Consider the following 11,957-nt stretch of genomic DNA (forward strand, 5'->3'; position numbering starts at 1 on the left):
GCTTGTTTTTGCTCTAGAGGGGGGCATTTCCACATTATCCCAATAAATTCATCTTGTCTACATGATCACAGATAAGAGTCTGATTCTGCTCAGAACACGAGAGCATCATTTGGATGAGCAGAAAACAACAAGTGTAAACCTCTCACCCTCCACTCACTTATCCCGTATCACTCCAGGCAAATTGTTTTTACTCTGGACCCCACGACAGCAACTAAAGACCCACCTGCTCATCCAATAACAGCAAATCAAATCACATAGGCTTCCCTTTCTTGGTTTCAAAGGGACATTCTCTAAGTTGATTCTTTTCATTTAATTCCTGCAAAGGATAGAGGCCCCCCTCCCCACCCCACCCCACACTCACCCTTTATCTGCTCGTGAGAGTGGGGGAAGAAACAGAGGATTATCGATTTGCACTCAAACAGTGGGCCAACCTAAAAAGCCCCAATGAATTGTCACTCATTATTGAAATTATCAGGCACTAATTAAACTGGCAACCCTAAGCCCCCTGGGCTGTGCTCATCTCCAACTGAATTTCAGCTCCTCAGACAGTAATAGGGAGGCAGCATTAGCCGCTACTGGATGCTAATGAGACCTGGAAGCTGTCTCTCCCTCTTAGGGTTTCACAGAAGCAACTGCTGAATGTGAACCACAACTACAGTGCAGCACTGTTTGTGAGCACTTGATTGGCAGAATGAGCAAGAGAGAGAGAGAGCGAGAGAGCGAGTGTGTGTGAGAGAGATTTAGGCTGGCGACTGTATGAAACTGGATGGTCCTCCGAGTACAGCGTCAACAGTTACATTCAGCAATAATTTTAGTACATGGATTTGAAAGATTTGAGGCTTTTGCGCATAATACCTCCCCCTCAGTCTTTGCTCTGCATATTTCCACCTCGCGCTGTATCTCTTACAGCTGTACTGAAGTTGTTGACTTACTCCTCATGCGCTCTCTGCTTCTCCTCTACGCGAATCAACAGACACAGTACCAGTGAGAGTCTGTCTGACTTTATCACATGGTACACAGCTTGTTAATAACTTCCTCTGACAATTCCTCCTCATCTTTGCTGATGACCAGAGGGACAACTGTGATTGTCATGTTTGTAGGGAAGAAAGAATCTAAACAATGATGTCACGTCAGCCTCTCTATTAAAAGACTTCATATTTTGAGCGGCATAATTAATACTCTTGGGCACGTCGCTTCCAAGTTGGCACTCCAGGCAAAGGGCTGCCACTCACCTGATAATTATTTTTGGAAATGGAGCCCAAATTACAGTGATTGACAAATGCAACAAAGCAGAGACAGCCTCGAGCATTCATGAAGAAAGAAATGAGAAAATACTTAAGTGGTTAATGCACTTTCACAGTAGATTTAAAGTTTAAATCAGTTGTCCTTTTATGTCTCAAATGTAACTTTGGCTCGGGTCAAACTATTTAGCTTCTGTATCCTCATGAAGGAACTGACAAAAAAAGGCCTCTGCAGGAGTAATTAACACTTTTGTCATTTCGATTTGCGAGCAAGTGAATTACTTTATTGCTATTTTTGATAGTAGCCTTATGCTCGCATATTTTCAGTGCAGCATTAACCAACTGTTATGTGTCACAGACCTCTTCACAAATCACAGTCAGCAATTCGTATGAATCCAAGTGTGTCCTCACTTCGCAGCTCTCTGCAAAAAAGGCAAACAGTTGTTAGCCTGTCGGGTTGCATCCATTAGATGGTAGATAGAGAAAAGCGGCATGCCTCTATGCTTTTTACACCTCTTGCCATGCGTAAATCAGCCACTCTGTCATTCTACTCGGAAGAGAGGGGGAGGAATTATGTCAAGTTATTTGTTTTGTACCAAAATGAAATATTTATTGGGAGTGAACACCTACCAGGAACAGACGATAGGCCAGGGTGCTTCATCTTCTCAGACTCATATTTGGCTTCCACCTCCGCAAAGGCCAAACCACGTCCTGAGGGTTTTCAGTGATTCAGGGAAGTCCGCTAGCTTTGAATCCACATTTCAAAGCCCGTGCTGAACCGGAGGACTGTGCTGGAACTGGAGGGAGACATGTGTACACACACTCTAACCAATTATATGGTGATCTCCTCGATTTCTCTTTGTGTTTGATGGTTACAAGATACATAACTTCATGCTTCTTTATTTTTCCATGTTTTCATAAAGGCTCTGAAAGATAATTTAACAATTCCAGATTGAAGCGTACACGAGAGGCTGGTTGATTTATGCCTTCGTGGTTGGGAAGTTTTCCACTTAAACATTAGGCTGTGAGGGAGATGTTAAGTTACACTAAAGTCATCAGGGGTTATTTTGTTTTCCTTCACAACACATTGAACACACATCATTTCCCATAATTTAAGCTTGAAATACTGGTTTAAGGGAGGAAAACGGAGCACTTTCTGGAAAGAAATGCCAAAAAAACATGAAGGTGGAAACCTTAAATCCTCCAAGTAAAATCAAATTTTAGGTCTATTTAAGAGAAATAAAGTCTGACAGGAAAACCATGACAAGGCGGTGCGGTTTTCAAAATGAGCACTCAAAACAAATTCCTGCACATCAAATCTTATTGGAGAAAATACTTTTCACAGTGAGAGGCAGAACGGTGGTAGAAGGGGAAGTATTATTTTCCTACAGTCCAAGTAGACCACTTAAAGAGTTGTATTATTGATAGTGGCAATAATGTGGACCTCTGCTCCACGTCCTTCGGTACGTCATTAAACGTGTTTTAACAACAGCTTCCACTCTCCCTCCTCACTGGTAAACCCATTACAGACGCCGAATGCTAAACGCATTAACAGAAAAGGATCGGAAAGCAAAAAGAGAGAATCATTGTACCTTTGTCCAAACCCATTACAACACTGACCCCTCTGACTTCAAAGTAACAATGATTGAGTTGGTGTCATCACGAGCCCAGACTTCCCTGCCAGTAGGCCTACCTGGAAAACTCCTTTTCGGAGAGGGCTCTCGTTTGATCATGCATGCGGGCGACGCATGTCAAGCCGGGTTATTCCCACAGTTAATATTCTTTCATAACCTGCCATGCGAGCTGAACTTGATTATTTTGGCACCTGGGCAAACAGCCACAGCTTTCAGGTGGTTCATACAGTATCAGAGACCCTGGTCACAAGGGTGATCTATTCGCTGAAAAGGCAGGGTTCTGGCAAAAGACTCAGCACCTTGGAGTAATGAAGCCAGCCCTACTCTGTGAGCATGGGCAGAACAGGTTACATTAGAAATGCATGAAGGCCAATAGGTGGTTACCTTAGGTCTGCTCCAACCCATTTATATTCCATCAACTGATATCAAAGCAGGAAAATGTTTTTGGAGAGGAGGAAAAGCGGTGAGCGAGGAGGTATATTGAAATGTCCGTGTATCAACAAAACATGCAAAAATGGCTGTCAAATAGCACTGGGCATGTGAAAACGTGCAGTGGTGTCCAAGTCGATGGTTACCACAGAAGGCAAGAGGCGTTTCTTTGGAAGCCTCAACTATGGCTTGGATAAAGGTTGGCTTGGATAATGAATCTTTCCTTTAACAACACTTAAAAAAAGCTCCATGATTTTTACTTTGCTGTCTCATTACCAGTGTCCACTTGGCAGAAACTGGAGACTGCGCTGCCCAGAATTAAGGCCTGAACCTGGGCAACTTTCCTGCTGTCCACCCACCCTCTCTGCTTTTGCTTTCTCTCTCCGAGACTTGGTGCTTACTTAATCATGATTAATCGCTGCCTGGATAATCAGATACAACATCAAAAGGTTGGAGATGACAGTCCAAGGACGCTTGGGAGGAAACAAGGTATACCAGGCATTCATTAGCTTTGGCATGGCAGTCATACATTAGCCCATAACCCTTTATTGTCCTAATTAGGCTGGAGAGGAGCTGCTAGCATTAACACGACCAATATTATAAATACACTTGCAGCAATATAGTTCACTCGACTTCTGACCACACAGTGTAAGGCGCACACACATGAAAGACCTTTTATGTCTTGCGCTTTAGGTCCGTTGTTATTATTTTATTTTCTTCCTCTTTCTGCCCAGGTAGCAGTTTGTCCATGCAGTGTATTATGTTAGCTCACATCCAGCCACTAAGCTGGGCAGTGTTTTTGATTTACAATCACCTGCTCAGGACAAACATAAGACAGGCTTCCCCTTCCTCCATTATTTTACTCATCTCACTTCACACTGTGAGGTGCAACCCATACTGTATATTTCATTTCTTTTTTTTCCTCCTCCCTCCCCTGTTTTAAGTCTCCCCGGATGGAGCCTGGCTTGCAGTGCACCATTTTCCCAGCTACAGTAGCAGTGGTGCTGGGCCCTGTTCAACCCCATTATTTCTGGGAGCCAAATTCCCATGGTCCCAGGAACAGGCGTGCCAGCTCTGCCTTCTTGGCTCTCTTCCCTGGTATTGTTTCCTTTGTTACATCCAGAGCTGCATTTCAGCCCGTTAATGTTTGCGCTGGGAGGTCCAAATTCCCAGTGTTCAGCTTTAGAAAAGGTAACTTGAAGTTCAGAATGCAACCACTTTTTTTTTCTTCCACAAATTATGTCTTTTTCACTTTTATTTCTTCCATTTTTTTTGTTCTTTGTTTTGATATAGCGTATATAGTAGTAACGGCACTAGACTTGTTTTTTAAAAATCCTTACATGCTGGGTAATTTTAAAATCATGCCCTGCAAATGGTTTTGGGAGACCACACTTGTACTGCAATTAAAATGTAATTATTTTTCAGCCGTGTTTCAAAAATACCTCTCTGAAGCTAATTTAATTTTTATCTCTTCTACATTACTACACAATTAAACTAAAGTGTGAAACATCTCCACCTTTAATTCTAGCAACATCACACTAACTCCAGATTGTACAAGCGCGGTCGCCAAATGGCGAATCACTAATATTAACATTTTGAGTCTGACTTACTATTCAAGCATGATGGCATTTCCCCATCTGTAATCCATTTTATCACCCATCATTCCAGCCTTAGCACCCTAACTCCTTTTCTCTGATGTCAACTCATGTAGCCATCATGGCAGCTCACACATGGGATTAAATGCAGGGTTTGTTGGCTCAGCGCAGCATGGAGGGAGCATTTCCGACTGATGTTGGCTGTTCCACTCCGAGCCACAGCACTTGTCTCCCAGAGCGCAGACACGACGGTGTCAGGTAATTCTCTGAGGAAGAGCCACACGCCCCTGCAGAGAGCAGTGGGGGAGCCTGTATCACATCTCAGGAGTTGTAATAGCAGCTTTGAAGACTTCAGTCCACTAATCCCACATCATGTGATCATGTGTCTAATAGACCGGTTCCTAATTCACAGCATTGTGGGGGATTTTTAGCTGTCACTTGCACCGGCAGAGGTTTACACTGGGAGAGTGTTATGTTTAGTGAGAATAAATGTAGGAGACTTCAGCACACGGCTACACTTGGACACACATCCTTTAAAGCGCCCACACAAAGAAAAATACACTGTATATAAAGAACTATAAAAGTAAAGGCAGACATTTAGTTAAAATTTGAGCAGGAAAGTGCAAAAGTAAGAACAGAATTTCATTCATCTTTCTGAAGTCATAGGAATTACGGTCCGCAGTGAAATAAAATGATCAACAAAGAAAACTCTTTGTGCAGGACTAAAGCTCTTCCTTAATAAACAGTTAACAGAATTTATATTAGGTCAGCCTATGATCAATAATAGTATCTCTGGTGACTCTGCAGACAGTGTGATCACACATCACAGAAGATATTCCTTGTAAGAAATTTGAATCAAATACCTTGAAGACTAGTTTCATACAGTAGAAATTGTCTACTCCATAGTCATAAGCTGTCAAATCTTAGAAAAGAGAAAAATGCAACAAGACCCTCTGAGTATAGTGTGTGATCATTGCAGAAGCCCTGGTCTGTTGAGGTTTGTGTGACATTTTTAAGTCCTTTTTGAGTGATTATCTCTAAGGTACTATGCACATTAAATGGCTGAGTTAACCTTAACACATGTAAAACCATTACGCCTATTGACGACAGCAGTGTGTAATCCTGCTTTGCAGTTTGATATTGACACTCATGATCAAATGCTAAGCTCTGCTAGCGGATAGGTTGTCCCTCTCTGGGGGACTGAAAGACAGGCAAATGAAGCAGCACCAGATTGATGAGAAATGAGTGCTCTGTAAATTGTGGTGTGTGTGTGTGTGTGTGTGTGTGTGTGTGTGTGTGTGTGTGTGTGTGTGTGTGTGTGTGTATGGGTGGTTGCATGCAGTGGATGTGTGTGTGTGCACGCTTCTCCTGTAAGGGATACTGCAAAGCCAATCAATTAATACTTAAAGTGGAACCAATTCTTGTTTCACTTGGGAACTTACTGAGGGCTTTGCCCCTTCATTTTAATACTGAGGTCTGCATTCCTAATTATGAACAGTGCAAATAGATGTTAAGCCATGCCAAATTAAATCTTAGTTCATTAGATATAAGCTCTTTAAAGATTGAAAGAAAATATTTGAATTTTTAAAAAGTTTCAATGTGCAGTGTCCCATTTTTAATGAGGGCGTTGCAATGTGAGGGAGGAAAAAAGGGAAATGTCTTTGTGTGGATGAATAATCTCACCAATATGAAATATTAAGTCTCTGTTTTACCCAGTGTTTCTCCTCAGGCTGCAGTGTTAGGCTGGATAATAGAAGATTTTCCTTTGGTGAGGTTCTGCTTTGAATAAAATACAGGGGTGCATGAAGGGGAAGCTCAACTGTCTAGAGGCAACTGGAGTTCTGAATTACATTGTAAATATATTCATTATTCCTCAGAAAAAGGCATTGTTGACAGACGTCAGCTTCATCATTAGAAGCGTTCCGAGCCATCCAGTAAATAACGAAAGTCCTTTTGTTTTTCTGCGGGAAAATTCATGAAACTTCCCAATTTCAATTTTTAACGATGTTTGCCGCCTAGATAAACCTAGTTATCATAATGTTGGTTTTATCTATATTGAATGTGCAAGCTTACAGGAATACTGTTTCTGCAGTAACACTTACCTGTAGCTTTTAACGTGCACAGCTTGTAATGGAGAAAGCAGATGTTCAGCGCGGCAGCACCTACTTGCTGCCTTCCTAACTCCGCTTTCGCACCACATGAGGAGACCGCAGTAAAAATCTATAGAAAGTTTCACACCAGTGCTATTAAAGGAACATTTCTTCACACCCGCTGTCTCCTGAATACGGCATCAAAAGAACATAATGTAACACATTAGACTGACCTGTTCTTGTCTTTGCTCCGCTATCTTTTTGTTATTTCTCTGTCATTGACCGTCTTACAAAGACGGATCTGCTTCTAAAATGGAAAGCTCCGAGGCCCCGTGTTGTAAGAGGTTTACACAGTGTCCATTGTGTAACAGCTGTAAAACACAGACCAAATTATTATTAACTCCGCATGCTGCTCTGCCTCTGCCTCTGATAAAGTGGAATCCCAGAACAACCTTTGGATTTTGGCCAATAACCTTGGAGGGAGATGGTGATTGAAAACAGTAGTATGAATCCAGGTCAGTCATTATGTCCGCACTGCTGAGACAAAGATACAGGACTAAGCTGAGGGTGTGGTGATGCCATTTTATGCATCAAAAAAAAAGAAAAAGAAAAGTGGAAACGTGAGGACTAAATCCTCCTTTGTTCAACACTCGAGACCAGTTAGGAAGAAACCGAAATCTAGTTTTCAATAAAGTTTCGGGGAAAGGCAATCACCACTTTGTAGCCTGATGGGTTTCTAAAAGGGGAAAAAACCTGCTTAAAATTTCCAGCCGCTTCTGTAATTTCACAATCACTTGGTTTTTTGATTCTCACTTTACCTGTTGGGACATACGGAAATGTCGAATTTGCTCTAGCATCTTTCAGCTATGATATGACACCCAAAACCCAGAAGTGACGGTGTCTCTTTCCCCGCAGGAAAAACAAGGAAGATGATTTGTTGAGGGGCCCCGGGGAACAACTGCGCCTTGAAAACAGGTGGCGCAACATCGCACTGCAGCATGCCTTTAGGGAATATTTGTAGATATTCAGGAAATGCTCAAAAACAAAACATTTCCCTTCCACAGACGCCGCAAACGCCACCTACAGTACAACACAGACTGAAGAGGTGATTAACTCAGCTGCTGACATGTTTCCCCTAATGTCATTTTCCTCAGACTTGAATGATCTTTTTAAAGTAAGTTTTTTCCTGAAGATGAATGCTTGTTATGACTTTGGCTCTCATATATTCAACACGGACGGCGGTAAGCATGAGCAATACGTCGCTCGTCTCGTCAAGTCTCACCAACTGAGTCACTCACAGCTGAGCGAGATAGGTCAGCAAGAACAATTTCTTCATTTTGACAAATCACTCCAAAATGTATTAGCAGAGAGGCCAACTGTCAATCCAGTTGCCCAAAGGTCCTTACAGGCCCTTTTGGTGGGTCTGAAAAATGATGTAATCAGCCTGTCCTTCCTTCTTTCTCGGGCTCCATCCATCCTCTCTAAAGGCCTGGTCCCCTTGGCCTCGCTCTGGATCAAGTCCCCATAAGGCCCCCTGACCCCGTTAGAGGCGCATGATGGGCGGCCCTGTCACTTCAAATGGCTGCCCAGGTCCGGTCTGAGAGTAACCCCTCACTGTGAGTAAACCTCCACGTTATTTCTGTTTTATAGGCTACGGGCGGATAACTGCGTGGAATGGATGTGGACAACTTAGTTATTGTCACTCAGGGCGAGGGAGTGAATGTCGTTACTGGGTTGCGAATGGGAGTCGATTGAAAGGTATGAAAAGTTATGTGGTGTAGTTTCGCAGTCTGAGAAAAGTACGGCACATTTCTTACCGGTGTTAGTTCCCACTGACGAGGGAGCTTGGCTGTCACCGAATTGTCTCAGTCGAATGTTATACATTGCAGTGCATGTGGAATTACATAGTTGGCCAAAACTTACCAAAGACAATGTTCAAAGGAGTTATTTAAATTTCAAGGAAGATGAATGACTCATATATGATGTGTATTTTCACTTCTGGAGAGCTGTGCCTTTGATGGCAAGAGGGGAAGACGTGGGTTTGTTATTGAAGTAAAGAATAATAAGGCCACTGCATGTTGGCCGACTCTCCCTGTACAAAGACCTTGATATGAATCCAATGCACTATGTATGCCCCTTAGAACAAGCAGGGATACAGGAAAGCATGTGGCTTTTGATCCTGCTTTCCTTCTGTTGTCTTTCATCTGACCCATCCTCCAAAATTGTCACTAGAACTCATGTAGAAGACCGAGCAGAGATCTACTAATGTAACCCTCCGGGGCTACACTGTTTTTCTTGCTCACTTCCAGTTTCTGAATGCTCCTGGACATTTTTAGTCATTAACTTGCAGAAGACAGTGCCTTAAGTCTTAAAAACCTTCCACTCTGTATGTTGTGGACCAAGTGGGTATGAAGTGCAGCACAAAAAAAACACAATTCAGTTTTGATTCTAACATTTTTGCTACCTTTAAAAAAAAGCCCTCTCTTCCATGAGTAAACTGTGTTGAATGTTTGAAGAGGTGCCAGGTTAGCTGCAGTATCAGCTCCGTATCCTTCCCCTCAGAGGTAGAGAGAGAGAGCATGTTCTCCTAAGTCTCTGCATGGTGAACATGTCAGCGAATTACACACTGTGAACAACTGATTGAGGCTATGAAGAGGAGGGCACACCAGAAGATAATATGTTTGGTTTGGAGGCGATCCGCTGAACATACATTTTTTCTCCCACATAAATTTTCCTGGTCCGCCCTCTACAGCAGAGTATCCCCCCCAACACAGTAGCAGCCGGCTTTAATTCTCTGAATTCAGCATTTTGGCTTTATAAATTTTGTCCATTTCACCTTAGGGTAGCATTTGTAATCAGAAGCATGAGTTTATAAGTACAGTAAATGATGCATTTGAAAGTTTTAGTGTTACCACAAGCCTGCAGTGGCTCTGCCGGCTAGGGAGTCTCCACCTCCAGATACTTATGTTCAGGGACATGGGTTTAGATTCCAGGTGGTTGCATGGACGAGTCTGTGAATCAAACCGTGACTTTAGCAGATTGAAAAGCGATAAAATTAAATTGTTACTGTAAAACTGAGCACAGAAATGTTTAAAAGTTCGCCTCTGAACTTCTCCATTACTGCATCAAATTCCTCCCGAATGTTTGTTTTGACAACGGCTGAAGGCTGAATTCCCGGTGATGAGTCCTATACATATAAACAGGGGCCTTTATTTTCAAACGCGGCAACCAGGAAAGGCTATTGCGCCAGTCTTCCACATCGATTTTAAGGCAACCTCGCCACTTCCTAGGTAACAACGAGGCATTCATATGATAATAATCATAATATGTCAAGTATCTCCAGCCATCAGAGATGCTAGTCTCAGTTTAATGATTCTGGGAAATTGAGGATTACCCAGGATATGAGAGCAAGCCTACAGTTTTCATATAGTGTGGGAGGTTGCAGGGCTCTGTATTAGTAATCACAGGGGAGAGCCGAGAGGTGGGAGAGAAAATCTGCTTCTTCTCTTCTCTCATTCATCATAGCAGTCCTCTGGTGAGGAAACATGGCAAATGGCCAAATGAATGCACTTCATAAAGCGCAAATGTCTCCTCTGATGTGCCTCTCACTGAGGATCTGGAGAGAGGGGGAAAGATTTCCACAGATATATTATTGTCAAACTCTGCTGCCCCCGCTTCCAAGTGTTATTATGATATTGTAGGAGATTTTACAATAAGATTTGGTGACTTCACTCATGCAGTTACCATAACAATGTTACAATGATGGCAGCAGTTTTCAATAGCTGCCTAAACTGAATGAAGCATATTGTCAGAGTGGATGATAAGTTTTCTAAAAGAAGCACTCGTTTTTAATGTTTTATGAGGCTGTAATTTAACAGGGTAATCTTAAAATGGAAAGCAAATTCTCGCGTGGTACATAAAAGCGACTATAAGTTGAAGAGATGTAAGATAAGATATTGAAAGTGGAACTAGATCACACTACACACAATAAGATGGTCAGTACCACAGGGAGGTGCTATGGATCTGTATCCCTTATTACAAGAAGCATATGTACTGTATTTATAGATTTTATATATTATATGCATATTTTTTTTCACTTACCAATTTTGAAGCACGTCTGCAGAATGAGTTTAACCTCACATTCTTTATTATTCTGATTTAACAAAAGACACAATTTAACGTAAAGCAGGAAATCCATGCAAAACCTTGCAAACTTTTTTTTTAATTTATTAAAAAACTGAAAGGAGTGGCCAGATAATTAAATTATTACAATCACAATAAATAATTTTAACTGCTTTAAATATAGTCGCTTGATATATGAATAATTAAAAATTATTTCCCTTTTAAATGCAATTAAATTGTGTTAACTCTATACACTGTAAAATGTCAGTGTGTGCAGCCCATTTAAAAAAAATAAACTTAGATTTAAATATTTAGAGCTCTGCCTGCGTCTGTCTGTTTTTATGCTTTTGTGAAAGCACATTTTGAAATTTCTTAAATAATTTAAGAAGAAAAACTAATTAGGTGAATAAATGAGTGACCCACGCAACATAATAGAAACATTTTTGCTAATTGAAAAATGTCTAATTAATGCTACCACAGGTCCAAAATGTACTTTAGCGTGCCTGTGTGGAAAAACTGTTTTCTTGAATTTAAAATTGTGTAGGTTCAACCCTCAGCTGTGCACTGAGTTCAAGTGAATGGCAAGAGGCTGAAAAAGCTGGAGTAAAACTTGTAAAAAAAAAAAAAAAAAGTTAAAGAAATTAAGGTTAAAGTTTATTTCTAAAATCTATAATAATAATAATAATAATTACACATATTTTTTTTTAAATCACACAATCATAGCATTAGTTGACAATAGTCATGATGTTCTAAATGTACTAATTAGGTACCTGTGTTTACAGTCTCTATGAGATTAGCCCAATTATGCCTTTTTCATATGGTCCCTTTATATCAGTGTATTAATTG

The sequence above is a fragment of the Pelmatolapia mariae genome, linkage group LG13 (assembly GCF_036321145.2).
Source record: "Pelmatolapia mariae isolate MD_Pm_ZW linkage group LG13, Pm_UMD_F_2, whole genome shotgun sequence".
Classification (NCBI taxonomy): Eukaryota; Metazoa; Chordata; class Actinopteri; order Cichliformes; family Cichlidae; genus Pelmatolapia; species Pelmatolapia mariae.